The following is a 15099-nucleotide window of genomic DNA, read 5'->3' as shown; positions in this document are numbered from 1 at the left end:
TCGTTGTCGCTCTTGGTTTGTTCGTTCGGCGGTTCTCCGGCTCGCGATATTGTAACGCGGCGCGTATATACGCAGGCGACGCATTGAATTTCGTACTCTGTTCGCGGGGAATGATTGTATAACGATGAACAATGGGACCTGGGACTCTAGCGGGAGGGCATTATGGCAGAGCGGATGTTGTATAACGGTTAGCCAGCGAAGAGGAACGAGACGGGAGCAGCAAACCGTAAACGCCACGAACGTTCAACCTCTCTCTCTCTTTCTTTCTCTGTTTCTGCCTTTTTCTCCCTCTCCACCCCTCTCTCTCTCTCTCTCTCTCTCTCTCTCTCTCTCTCTCTCTCTTTCTGTACGTGTACGTCTTTCTTTCATTCTCTCGTTCTCATTCTTGTTTGCGTTCTCGCGCAACGAAATAATATCAAAACCGTGAAAAGAACGGGCCGCGTTTCGCACCTGTCAGATGCGTGCATGACGGCATGGAACGGTGCGACATTCCTGTTTTTTTTTTTGCGAGTAGAATATAGCATACGGTTATTGGTTGCCGGCAATATTTATTTGTAGTTATAAAAGATCAGTTTTTTTGAAATATTTGGCTAAAATTTTATCAATTTTTGCTAATAGTAATATGCAAATGTATCACTGTAGTTATTTTTAATAACATATTGTATGAAAAATAATTTATTTTAGTGGGAACGGGCGAATAGAAAACTTTGTAGTTTATTAAAATTGAATTTTGACGTAAAATAATTGAGAATGTGCAATTGCTAATTCTGAAAATTTATTTCTATGAATTTAGTTAAGTATGCCTTTTTCGTAAAACGTTAATTTATAAAAAATTTTTATTACTCGCAGAAATAGAAAATTGATATAAGCAAGTATCGTTCTAAACGGAAAATCATAAATTGAAGCCGTAAACACTGTATAGCTTATTTGAGAAACTCGCGAAGGAAATAGACGTCAAACAACATATCACGTAATGGCAAGATATATATATTTATATAATATTAAACCATACAAATTAATGATGTTTTGCAGCATTAAAATATTTATTCATAGCCTACGCGAAAACCTATTTAAAATTATACCAATAATTATCTATTTACCGAATTTTGATGCACAAAAACACAACATATACACCCGCTAACGACGAAATGAATGTTTGTCGATCGTCGACAATTTTATTATCATTTTGAGCGTCTTTTTAAATACGCGTATAATTCAATCTTACATGGATGGACGTATTCATTCTCCCATTCAAAAATGTGCCAAGCGTATTCTTTAAATGAGCAACAATGTTGCACATGTTGCACGTTTAAGTAAGCGTGCGCTTTTCATTAATGTCTGCGGTTTGAATATTAAGTAACGGCACGAGAAGTCCCACTTGAGTGAAACGCTCACGTGCAATGTAAAGAAAAATCTTTCGGTGAAACACACTATGAAATAATGCTGTTCTTTGTCGCAAGTGCAAATTGACGCAATGTCTCACATTGTTGTAATTATCCATTTTTCACGTGACACATTAACTTACGAGTGTGCAGCATATATTATTGCGGTACCGATGTAATAGTCGAAGAAGAAGGTCTAGGAATAATTGGCTAAATATAAATATTAATTATTTTTATCGTCGCTCTATATACATAAGAATTAATAATTTTTTCTATATTTTTAAAAAACAAAATTGTGCAAAAATTGTGGTCGCAAAATGCCGCTTGATCTCTTCGAGGGATCGCGAGCGAGCGATGCGATTTAATCTAAAATAATATCACGCACGCATAATTTAAAATAATGTTGCATTTCTCTCTCTTGGCACTCACCACTGAATATATCCGCCGCGGATGTGCGGCCAGGCCGCAATGATTCCGCACCGCGCGCGCGCAATGAATAATTGACCGCGCAACTGACACATATCTCTTTCTCTATCTCTCGGCGCCAAATATGTGTAGGGTGGTCGGTGTGAATATTTTCTATGAATAGAGTTTGCAATAGCGCAAAATTTGTCCGCCGGTGGAATTTATTTCACATGCCGATGGCCGCGATTTCGCAACACGTCCGCCGACAGGTCGAATGATATCAACGGTTTGTCATCTCGCGCTTGGTATGGCGTTTAATACACGAATCATCTTGCACCTGCCCGTTGCGTTTGGATACATTTTGCTGGTTCTCGCTGGACGGCTGTCAGTAATAATTTGCACACGAAAGTGCCGGTACGATTTCCCGATCGCGTTAAGTGCGCGCCTCTCAAATTACACTTTGGTCTTTTTAGCGCGCTATAATTGATCTATAATTATGTTCAAATTTGTGAATCTTATCTGCTTTTAGAGATCTTTTGCAATATTATATTTTTATATTGTTTTTTTTTGGAAAATATTACTATAGGATTGATTAGTCGAAGAAAAATCAGAGTTTTTATATTCTAACGAATATCTCAATTTGTTTGGTCCTTTTTAATAACAGAATAATTATGCGCATTAATTATTACGCTCTGTTTCTCAATTATCTTGTTAAATTTATTCTCTTTTAAGTAAAATTTAATTTAATTTAATTTAGTTATTTTTACGATAGTGACACAACATTGTTGCTTCCCATAACGCAAAAGTGCCAATAAAAGAATCAAATGTCGCGAGGCGTCGGCTAAACTATTGGTTATACTATATCTTATGGATAGGATGTTCACACACATGCGCTCGTATGGCGATCCACATACCGTCCACATACCGTCTTGAAACGACTCTCTCTGCGGCTATAACACTGTAAACCGCGCCAATAGCCATGTGCAACAGCACACTTTTCATTTTTTGTGGACGAATTTATTACTGCGGGAGATGTTTCGGAGACATTTGCGACGGCAGGATCCTTTTACGAGTGCGACTTTGCGTCACCGAATTTATGTAGGATCGCGTAGATTTCTACGTATTTTTATGTTAATTCACGTCGTTTCTTAAACACATTTGGATTTTTGTTTCATACTTGGACACATTTAGAGATCTCTTGTTTCTATATCTTTGGATTTTTAATCTTATTGATTTACAAGATTTACTTTTTTTTATCTTTCTCTTTCGATTTTTAGAGCTTTAAAACTTTCTCACAGTTGTGGGACCGTTCGACTTTTAAACTTATGAATTTTTAAATCTTTGACCACGTTGCGGGTCTCTTGTTTCGTTGGAGTAAACTTCGTGAACTTTTATATCTTCGAATTTTAGAGTTCATGAAACTTTGATCTTTTCAAAGTCCAAGTGCTACCGTGACCTTATAAATTGAGAACCACTGACGAAACGATACCTTACCTCACCTGCTAGCGCATGCGATAACTTTAGTGGGCCGATAAGCTGTCAGCACACGTCACCAAAGCTTCTTTTCGTTTCTTTATGCGGGTTTTAAGTCATTGTAGTGTATCCGTAAGCAGGACGATAGGCAAATATCTCGCCGTATCTTCATGCGAGATTTTACTTTTAACGATTTTTCAATATGAACAACTTTATTCAGTCGATCGATCATACACGTAGCCGTAATAGAAACACTGTTATCTGTTTAATATTAATCAAAGGACTAAATTTGCAATTTTATTAATTGATTGCACGATGTACAGAATGACGGTTGGGGAGAACATTTTATAGTTCGAATATTTTACGGAAAGGTTTTTATTTTATATAATAAATGTAACACCAGTTAATTTCATAGATAGACGATAGAGACATGTTTTTAAAACTATTTTATACGGTTTACACGTATTTAATAATATGATAAGCGAATAGCGCTTGCTTTTTTGTGTGCGATTTCTTTTGGTTTATCGTTTTAATCCAATAGACGATGTGCTTAGCATATCTTATGTCAAGTTGTGAAACACAATTTAACTTATATTATCATATAATAATTACATTATTACTATGCATTATTTATTGCTTCTCTACATGAAATTATATTACATATAAGTTTATATATATTTATAATATAATTATTATATTATTATACATATTATAATTTTAACATGCAATTCATATATTAATAAATGACAACAACTCTAAATTTATTATAAATATAGAATTAAATATCAAACGTAGAATTTTTAAAGCCATATTAATTTTCTTTTAATTAGTAAATGTTGCATTTGCATATGTAACAGTAATACAGTTTCACACATCTCTATTTGAAATATGTTATCTATAAACCAAGGGAATACATCCGCTTTTTTTTATCTCTCGTTTTTAATAAATTTTTTCTTTATTTTTGCAAACTGCTATTTCATCTAGCTAATAGCTAGATTTTTAAAAAAGCTATTGCCGAACATAGGGGAGCAATTTTTATACGGTTCTATCAAAAAAATAATAAAATAATTGTCTAACTAAAAAATATCACAATAATATTCGTGCTTAAATTTTACTAGATTTATTCACAACTTTTTTCGTATAAAAAATAAATTTAGGAGTACATCCTCTTGAATATGACTTTTGTAGTTTTATTTCTTTAAATTTTTTACTTTAGAATGTGTTTGTTAAACAAGTTTGGCTCGCACACAGGTTAGCGAGCATTTCTTTTAAAACTATGATAAGAAAAAGGATGTTCAGGCGATAATAGTAGCAATAGCGGTCCGTTTATTGCTCTATTCGTAAATACGTGTTTACAGTCCGTTAGTACTCGCAGATGCTCATAAGGCGGTCACATTAAACGCACATCAGTATTATATTCTGTAATTAAAGAGTCTGCACTATCACGTCAGAAAATTCGATTAAAAAAGACAATTAAATCCGGCCAACAGTGAGATGTAATTCGATACGCGTCGTCGACCGCGTCGAGAATTGCACACGCTGGAATCTCGTGCTCTCATACATTCGTCATTAAGCATGTGATGCAACGTTAGTTATATTTCTCGGGCGATATCTTTGATGTATTTTACGTATTTGATTGTCTTATATATATCGCAATCGCACGCGACCCGAAAATTTCCATCCCAATCGATCAATTTGTTTCGAATTCAATTATGGTAATATTACTCTTTTTTTTAATATCGTGATATTTAATTATGCATACACATTAGCAAGTTTCGATTATCAGCAACAAGCAAAATTGAAGTGAACATATGCAATGTGTTCTGCGATTTCATATTCTACAATTGTCTATACATATGCATTATACATACATGCATTTTCGACAAATTTTGACTTTCGCGATATATAACACAAGTGATGTTTCTAAGGCCTAAATACTGATTACGCGTTCTAGTTTTATATACCGGGATGATAACGCGATTATACGTCGCGCTAGATCGGCTGTCGTCGGTGTAACGATTAAATCAGGTTCGCGCGTAGCGTGCATCTAATTTCTTAAGAAAGAAAATAGGAGGAGAAATGAAAGCAAGATTCCGACAAATAAATTAGCAGCAAGGTGGAAACAATTCTTCACTCTCGACCTGCGAAGCTAACTTTCGTAATTACCTCTCCATTTTCCGACTTTTGTGGTGAAACGCACGATAAGTGTTAGCAAAAAGCTCTGGTTATTTGAACAAATTATACCCGTAGCATATTTGATGATACTTTCTATTTTTTCCGTTTTTCTTTGTGGAGCAATATAATTTCGCTAAAACTCGAGTGGTTGTGTTTAAAACGCATGTAATATTGATATCATATTATTTTACACATTTATAAAGAAGAGGAAAATTGAGTTTACAATTTTCAGATCATAACATATATACATTAATGTCCTCGAATGTGAACTCAATATGTTCGAAATATAATCCTCTTTAGCTTCGCGATAATTAATAAATAATAATGTTTCCCTCCATTCCGAAAATTGGTGGGCGTATTCTGAGTTATTATTGTGACATGTTACTTTTTTCTCCACAAAGAGATAATTATTCCTAAAAGCGTACTTTTTGTATGATATTTCACTAGGTCAATGCGAAAATTAAACCATCACAAATTGACGCAGCGAAAGCTGGAATTTTCCAATTACGAATCAACCGCGCCGAGCGCTGTTCCGTAATTTCGTTAACCCGCATTTAAAAATTTATTAAGGACGTGCGATTTAGCTCCGCAGGTTTCAGTAAAATCTCTGCGATGGCCCAAATATAACGCAAATATCACGAGAGCCTTTTTCCTTCTTGTGTGTTTCTCTCTCTCTCTCTCTTTCTCTTTCTCTCTCACTCACATACCTCGCCACTACCCGTGACATTTACAGGTCGTGCGTCATTGCTAGAGGTGAGTAGATTCCGATATAACAGTCATACTCGTCAATGGTCGTCGATCGATTGAGGTCGATTCTTGCTCTCGGACAAAAGTGCTTGAAATGGGTCAGGACTTGCTACTCGATGAAAATTCGATGTCTGCTTTATAAAAAAGATGGCAAACAAGAAATTCCTAGATATATAAACAACTAGATGTACATAAATTTTAAGTAGCTGTTTAAAAATTTTTTAAAATACATAAATTTTAAATAGTTGTTTTAAAATTTTAAAAAGATATGCAGCTGAAATAGCATAGCCTGGTTCTCATGAACTGAAAGCTTTTCCATTACACGCTTGCTTTCCATCTGCTAATTATTCTGTAAATTTTTCAACGTGAAAAGTGTACTATTCAAAATTGCCAACTACAGGAAAATGTTAAATAACTAACCTAATTTTGCTTAATGATTATTGATTTTAGCACATAATTATTTTACATTGCAGTTATGTGATATAACATTCCATTTGAAAATTATGCAATAATAAAAGTTGATAATTTATGTTTTTAAACAAAAATTGGCAAACAAAAATAAACACAGATTCCATTTACTCGATGATGGATTATTTGATTTAACTAGCTTATCGATGAGAACGAAATTAAAGTTCGATAATTAAAATTACGCCCGCGGGTAGCGCAAAGCATCTTTCTCAAACCGAGTCTTATTTCAAACGAGTAATTTTATTTCTGAGATTTATTTTATTTTGCTTATCTTATTTCTCAACAAGCATTTTATGAATGCGTCGTTCTAAGAAAAAAAAAGAACTTTCTGAGACTCGATCCTACGGATTTGTCGTTTAATTGCACCACTGTCGTGAACCCGGCAGTTAAAACGTCGTTGATCTTTCTGTAGCGCGTCGCTTTTCCGGAAACCGGATTTATCCTAACGATTCCCTTTGTGCAATTAAAATCCCCATTACAATCCAGGCGGCCCTCGAGGAGGACTCGCTGCGAAGAACGGGACAATGAGAGAATCAGAGACGAAAAGCTTGTCGCGGCGGCCCGATTAATTATCGTGCCACTGTCGACCTGCGGGGTCATCTTGTGATATGGCTTGTTCTCAGTGGTATCTTATCTGTGAAGCATCTTACGTTACTCGAAGATTTAATATTTTGTAAAACCATATATGTTTTAGATGTACGCGATGTAATCTGGCTAATGTTATGTACAGAGTGTCTCTGATAAACTGTAACACCCGTTAATAGCAGGTTTCTGAGGTCACAGAGATGAAAATCTTTATACCAAAATGTCGAGGCAGCAGTAATTTTTAAAAGCAAAATATTTAAAATTGATGGTGAAAAATTTTCGCGCTCAGGCATCTCGTATATCGATTTTTATATCTTTTATCATATGAAAAATCTAAGAAATTTGTTATTAACGAGTGATACAGTTAGTGTGAGATATTTTGTATATTTTATATTATTTCGAAATCTATTCTCTTAATGATATTAAAATAAAATAGATTAGATTGACTTATCAGCACGAACAGCGGAACAGCGGAGCTATGCATAAGTTGATCTGTAACATACAAAGTACATCCAAATTATCGCAGCGTTGAAAATAATTATTTGAGAAATAATTATTAAGCACACTTAAACTTTTATGCAAATATCTAATAGAAGAATTACATATTTATATCTAATAACCATAAATATTAAAAATTGCAAATCTCTTACCGAATATTTCAAAGTTTCTATGTGCGTTACATTTTTTTACGTGCATTATTTTGCAAATAACAGGTAACAAATACATAATTACTCTAAGGTTGCTCCGCCGGCACTTGATGCCCATCCTCTTCTTCTCAATCCTCCTTGCAGTTCTTCAAGGCATTCACATGTGTTTGCGATACGAATACGAAACGATATTTTAAATGGCACTCTCGACACGTACTTTGTTATTTAAACAAAGTAAAGCTTGAATATTATCGCACGGATTACACGTTCGAAACTGTCGCGTCCGTAACAAGTAACAACGGAAAGAGTGAGATCGAGAACTACGAGAAATAATAAGAATAGTATTATTGGAAGGGATAACGTGCCGATACGAAACGATTTTTCCTGTACGAGGTGCCGCCGTGCGATAAAGGTGCAATAAATATATCAAGGATAAAATCGCGCTGATTCCAATTTGGAAAAATACGAGAGAGTGTAAGAATATGCGTGTCGATACATAGCGCAAGAGAGAGAGAGAGAGAGAAAGGGGGGAGATATAGATCGTAGGCTAAGGGCGACGAAAACAACCCCACTAAACGCCGCGAGTCGGTCTCGAAACTTTTAACATTAGTATTTATCGAACATTTATCGAAATAAAGTTGAAGTCGAGTTTAAACTCGATTTCGATAAATGTTCGATAAATTCTTTAACGTTAAGAATTTCGAGATCGACTCACGGCGTGTGGTGGAGTTGTTTACATCGTCGTGTTTAATCTCCCCTCTTTCTCTCTCACACTATCTCTCTCACGTCCCATGTACACACGTATTTTTTGTTCTCATTCTTTTAAATCGAAACCGGCACGATTTTGTCCTTGATGTCTATTGCTTTTTTATCATTCGCACGGCGGCACTTGTACGGGATAGATCGCGTTCCATATCGGCGTGTTATCTTCTTCAAAAGTATCCTTATACTATTTTTCGCAGTTTTCCTTTTTTTCCATCGTTATTACGGACGCGACCGAGTGTCGAACGTGTAATCCGTGCGATGATATTCGAGTATTTTATTTTGTCCGAATGACAAAGTATGCGTCGGGAGTGCCGTTTAAAACATCGTGCGATTTACATATTCGCGAACGCGTGTGAGTGCAAGAACTGCAAGGACTGAGAGGAGGAGGAGGATGCTCAGGTAAAGCATTGAGCGCTAGCGAAGCAACTTTAGAGTAAGTATTTATAATTGTTATCTGTTATTTACAAATTATTTACAAACTTTGAAATATTCAGTAAGAGATTTGCAATTTTTAATATTTATGAATATCGGATATAAATATGTAATTTTTTTATTAGACATTTGCATAAGAGATGAGTAAAAGTTTAATGTGCAAAATAATTCTCTCTTAAATAACTATTTTAAATGCAATTATAATTTAAATATACTTTGTATGTTAACCGATCAACTTAAATAACTCCGTTGCGGCGTATCGTGCCGGTAGGTCAATCTAATCTGTTTTATTTTAATATTATTAAAAGAATAGATTTCGAATTATAATGTAAGATTTAATAGTTAATTTAACTTATGTCTTTAACAAATTCTACATTTGGCTCAATATTTAAAAGTACTTTTACTTCAAGCCATAAGTGAAATAAGTCTATAATCTATAAGACGATTCACTTTAAATATACATGATGTCGTATTTTAAGTGACACTGTAATAAATTACGAATTCTCTTCGTATCTGCTCTCAATTTTTTACTTAGCGATATTTTTATCGTATTATTAGAATAAAATCTAGGTGAACTTTGCATTTTTTTTTAAGTTGAAGAAAACTTTTCAGTTTTTTAATGGAGAAAAAATATTGTGATGTATTAAGTTGATAAAAGTAGCTGAAAAATGATTAATTTCTATTTAATTAACTACAATACTGCTTACTAATTGTCCGTCATATTTTCGAGGATGAATTACGAGGTAGATAACTAATTAAAAATGCAAATTAAATGCATCGTTGCCGGAAAAAGAGTGCACTGCTACATGCACAAGTACAGACACGTGTTTCAAGGAAACTTGTTGCAAATAAACTGAATTACTGTTTCTCGCAGCTGTTCTCATTCGCAAGGGCGTAATTTACAAGATTTGTTCCGACTTGTGAGGAGTTTCTAGTAATTACACACATTGCTAGATTTTCGAGGAAGGATGAAAAGGAGAAATAATATATAAGCGAGATAATAATATGCGCATTAATGAATAGATCAGCTGGATTAGCTATAGATTAACTGTACTGTAGAACTAGATTCTTTTTAAAATATTTTACGAAAGATTTTACAAACTGCATTTTGATAGATATTCGAAATCGTATAATCAAGAAGAATTAAAAAATAAAAAAATACAAGAACATTTTTTAAATATCTATTTTATTATATAATAGATTCTTTATACTCCAGTTATTGCAATACCAATTCTAATGATGCGTTTATTATTTTCTTTTGAAGATTTAAGTGAAGTTTAAAATATAAATTTTTTAAATGCGAAGTTTACAAGTGTTTTAATTAAACGTTAAACAATATAAATATGTATGTATTGTATAATGCTAAAAAAAGATATATTTTATATTTATCGCTTGATCATTCCGACGTTACATTCTTGAACTAATAACGAGAGTGCAGAGTTTATAAGCGTATGAATACACGTATGCAATTTAACTTCCAACTTACAATTAGTAGAACATTCAGTCGCATGGGTACGAAACACAATAAAGCCACGTGTACGAACGTATACGCTTTGTGTCTTTCACGGAGACAGTATTGTTACGAGCAATGTATTAACACCTGGAAACGCCATTACGGGAACCTCCAATTTACTTGCTCCGCTGTATTATTGCGCGTATTGATTTTAACGTCGACATTTACACGCGTTTTTACGGTGACAACCGGAATCGACGCGAGAGTCGCGCGGATCGCGTTACAACGCCAGTAATTATAACGAATTTTATGATCAGCGCGCAATAATGTAATCGGTAACAAATCGGCTGATTAATGCTACAAATACGAACCAAAATATTCGCGCGAGTATTTTGGCGACACTCACGTTTGAACACGCATGTCGAATTTGATCGACAGTCATGTTTATGTTCGAATTTCAGAATGATTACTTTATTTTATTTGGTAAAAACCAATTGCTTGCGGGATATTTTTGCAACTACGCAAAGACTTTTTTCAAAGAAGGTGTGTCTTTTATGCTCAGTTATTTGTTTCAAAAAATTGGTGATTTAATGGTGTTTTGTAATCGAGGACGAGTTGTAGCGACGAAAATTTCGGTTTTGATATCGATACCCTACGATCTTTTAGCGCGACGGTGGCAAAATTCGTTCATAAAATGTGCTATGCCGCGACAAACTACCTGTCGCTAAATTGCTAGAACGTGCACGTAGCGGCGCGTGAGCAAACACACGCGGACACACGAGCTCTCTTCCGGTGTATTTAAAATTTATTCCATCAACGTAGGCACGGTGTTACTCTGAAAACACTGGAACACACTCGTGGTTTTCCTACCGCGGCAGTGTGGAATTCTTGTTCCGGTATATTTTTTGCAGATAAATTTAATAAAGCGGTACGTATTAATCTTGCCACGCTGGTAAATATATGACTTGGTACATGCAATTACAGCGATTATAAATTCTGAGAAACAAATAAACGACTGAGAATACAAGCGGAAGCATCATTACGAATTAATTTGTGACGAATGTGCGGTTGATAGATTAATTACGGCAGTAATAAATAAACATTGGAGTGATTAATATCATCAGAGGAAGAAATAAAAGGAAAATTACAGTTTATTTTCAATAGATAATGATTTTAATTTTCTAAAAATTTAAAATAATAGTTTGTTTTAAATAAATACAAATTGTATTGTATTGTTACAAGTATTAATGTTTCGTACTAATTTGATTTATCTCTATTGTTTTTATAGTATTTTATATTTAGAAATATGAGAAAGAGAAAGAGAGAGACAAGCAATATGACATATAAATTAAAAATTCTGATACGTTTTGTCTTTTCTTTTTTTGGGAAAATGCGCGCGACATAAGACGGTTGATGGCGGAGGATTAAACATCGGAAATTCGCGCGGAGAGAAATGAGAATCGACGAGACCGAGTCAGTGGCTTCCGCAATGGCGTCTCCGATAGTTCAGTAGACCAGTCGGTGATTAATCACCCACTGCGTCGGTAATTATGGCTGATGCCGAGGTTACGCCGAACAATAACGCCGCTTTGAATCCTGTAATTCGCGCAGCGGGTTAGACGAGAATATGCTGCTCGCTAATATGATGTCTAATCAGATATTTGCACAATTACGCCATTCAGAGTCTCCTTCACTCGGCAGTCAGCGCTTGCGAGCTGTAGTGAATCGTGCATTGACAGTCTTTCGAAAGCCATCGTGCAAAATTGACACACGTGCTTTTAATTACGAGCGCTAAATTGGAACCGTAAATTGCAATTAAAATACGTAGAGTTACAACTCATTAATTTAAGTAAGACATAATTATGCATTATACTGCTCTAACGCAATTATGTCGAAAAATTAAAAAAGCAGTTTTATGCCAGAGAACATATCTTGGGTAAAACTTGATTGCATTTTTGTTAAATGCTTCCAGTATTTTTGCGCTCTTAGTTTTTAATTTTTTTTTATCAATTTTTAACCGCTAGTTATCCGCGTTTTTATTTATCCATTTTTAACTGCTAAATTTCCAACTCTTGGATTTATAATATCTATGAAAAATTAATAATATTAATCAAATTAAATTTGTTCCAATTTCTTAACTTCTCTTACAAATTAATAACATTTTATTTTACGTAGATTTTGGAAGTGTTTAACAAAGTGTGCATTAATAAATAATTTTGTGATTTTATTCATATTTATATCATAACTAATTCACGTATAAAAGAATGATTGTTTTCAAATTTGATTCCCGCGAACATGATATAATACACATCAATTTTATTCACAATTAGATAATCATTCATGTCTTTAATCGCATCAAGAAAGTGCCTTTTCAACACTGTCGCTGTTTTATGATTTGGGAGGGTGGCTTGTGGGCCATAAATCTCTTACACTTTCGCCGGGTCGTATATTAAAGGCTCGTTAAGGGCAGGTTAAGGGTCTTTAAGCGTGTCTGAATTAAACGATTCGAGACGAGTATACTGATGCGGGTCCTGAACATGACCTGCGAGGGGGGAGGGGAGGGGGATAAAAAGTTTTCGTAAAGAAAAAAATGCGCTCCGCGTACGTTCGCGCGGAATAACGTAATATACGGTGACGTTATAAATAGCGTGTTTTTTTTCGTGCGGTTTTGAATTAAAATGCGCGATACCCGCTCTGGATTAAAAACACACGATGAAGTACGAGTATAAGTAGTGGCGAGTAGCACGGAGAACACATGTATGAGCGCGGATTGTTAACGACCGCTCGGATACAACGGGCACGCCCGTTTTCAGGTATAAGTCCCGCTAAATTCCGAGGGAAACTTCCATAAGGTGATGTTACATGGAACAATGTTCCGTGAAATATTACGCCGAATATATGAACCGTGTGTGGTCAGGAGTGAAAAAAAATTGCAAAATTGGATCGCTGTAAGATACACAGAAACTAAAGCTGCGTTGCCTACGAATGTATCTATTTTACCAACTGGATTCTAAAAAAATCAGTATCATTTTTGGTGGAAAGCATAGTTATGAAACAGAAATTGAATACATCATGGAATATTTCTAATTCATATAAAATATGGCAAATTAATTTAAGGTTTTATGTTATTTATGATAAATAATTTTATATTATTTACATTAAATACACAAAATATAATAAATATACAAAATGCATAATACACAACTAAGATATACATTATAGAATTAAATATTAATAACAGTCTATTTCACTATATAATATTTTTCTTTGTAGCCGACAAGTTTTGCGAAGGTTGCTGTTATTTGCATAAATGTGATATAATTTGTATCTGTTTTATACTTGAACCTGTTCTGAATGTTCTTTTTTTTTGTAGCAGTAATAAATATTCGTCGTTGTAGCTGCGAGATATGAATATGGAATTAGGTTCTCAAGGAAATTTGCCGCGATATAAACGGCGCTAAACAGCTGATAGCGATTCATTTCAGCGAAAAATATGCGTCCGTGCGATTCGCGAATTAACTTTCCGAGAATGTAAACAACTCTCGTGCTTGTCTTCACGACTCGCCCTTAATTAACCTGCGCTTCCACTTTGTCGGAGATTTCCTCGGCGAATGATGCACCGCGAATTAATGAAAAAAGTTGGCGCAGCTTCGTTGCGCGTGTTATAACAACATCAAAAACCGTTTTCTCGAGCGTGATACGTACTTAGGGAACTGCGAACTCTCACACCACACATTCCGTCTCGTCGCTTAATAAATGTGTACTGCAATAATTTTACTTTGTTAATTTTAGAACACGTACGTTCTCGTATATCACGTTATATTTGTTTGAAAATTGTTCTATCCTTCTCATAATTATTTTGCTGATCCAAATATTTAAGAGAACATTGAAGTGTCTTTTAATTTCGGGTTCACGATTCCATGGATGCAGGAATCCGTGAATCAGGAAGTTCTTTCAGAAGATACCAGCACTTTGCTCTTGTGCACCTTGCTTCGTGTAATATCGGTCGCGCGAATCTCGGTCGGTGAAAGGCAGTGTGGTACAGTCAGTGCGTCGTAGCGCGCCGCAAGGATGGCAGGTTGACGTTTTAATTCGAAGCCGCGTGTAACTCGCGCCGCGCCGCACCGGCCGGTTACAAGGCTGGAATCATTTCGGAGCGCATGAATAAGTGATCGGCCCGCTGCGCCGGCTTCCCTCGTTTCTGAGCGCCGAGACAGACACGGCGTCGCCAGTTCGACCTCACTCCTGCCCCTTGTCCTCCCTACCGTGAGTTCCTCATTGGTCCGCCCCTTCTCTGCTCGCACGTGCATATACGGGGTGTCTGACAATGAGTCAAGTTCTCGCAAAGTGTATCTACGGTTTTGATGAACAAATTGCAAAGTCGATTTCCATTCAAAAGAGCTTGTCCAGAGATATCGGTTTATCGATTTATAGACGTAGACGACTGTGAGAAAAAGTGAATCATTTACATATCAATTTTATTTTCAGAACTTTATATTTTTTATTTTATTTTAAATAACCTTTATACTTTCATTGAGTTTTTGCGAAAAAAATTGATAACTAATTG

General features: G+C 35.2%; 1 protein-coding gene across 5 annotated transcripts in view; it reads left to right on the top strand.

Annotated features, from left to right (window-relative positions):
• Positions 1–15099, top strand: part of LOC105675427 (protein couch potato) — a 101696-nt gene that overhangs the window by 20232 nt on the left and 66365 nt on the right. The gene's annotated exons all lie outside the window — the stretch shown is intronic.

This window comes from Linepithema humile, chromosome 5 (assembly GCF_040581485.1).
Source record: "Linepithema humile isolate Giens D197 chromosome 5, Lhum_UNIL_v1.0, whole genome shotgun sequence".
Lineage (NCBI taxonomy): Eukaryota > Metazoa > Arthropoda > Insecta > Hymenoptera > Formicidae > Linepithema > Linepithema humile.
The sequence above is the reverse complement of the archived record's forward strand: the minus strand, read 5'-3'. Positions and strand labels throughout refer to the sequence as shown.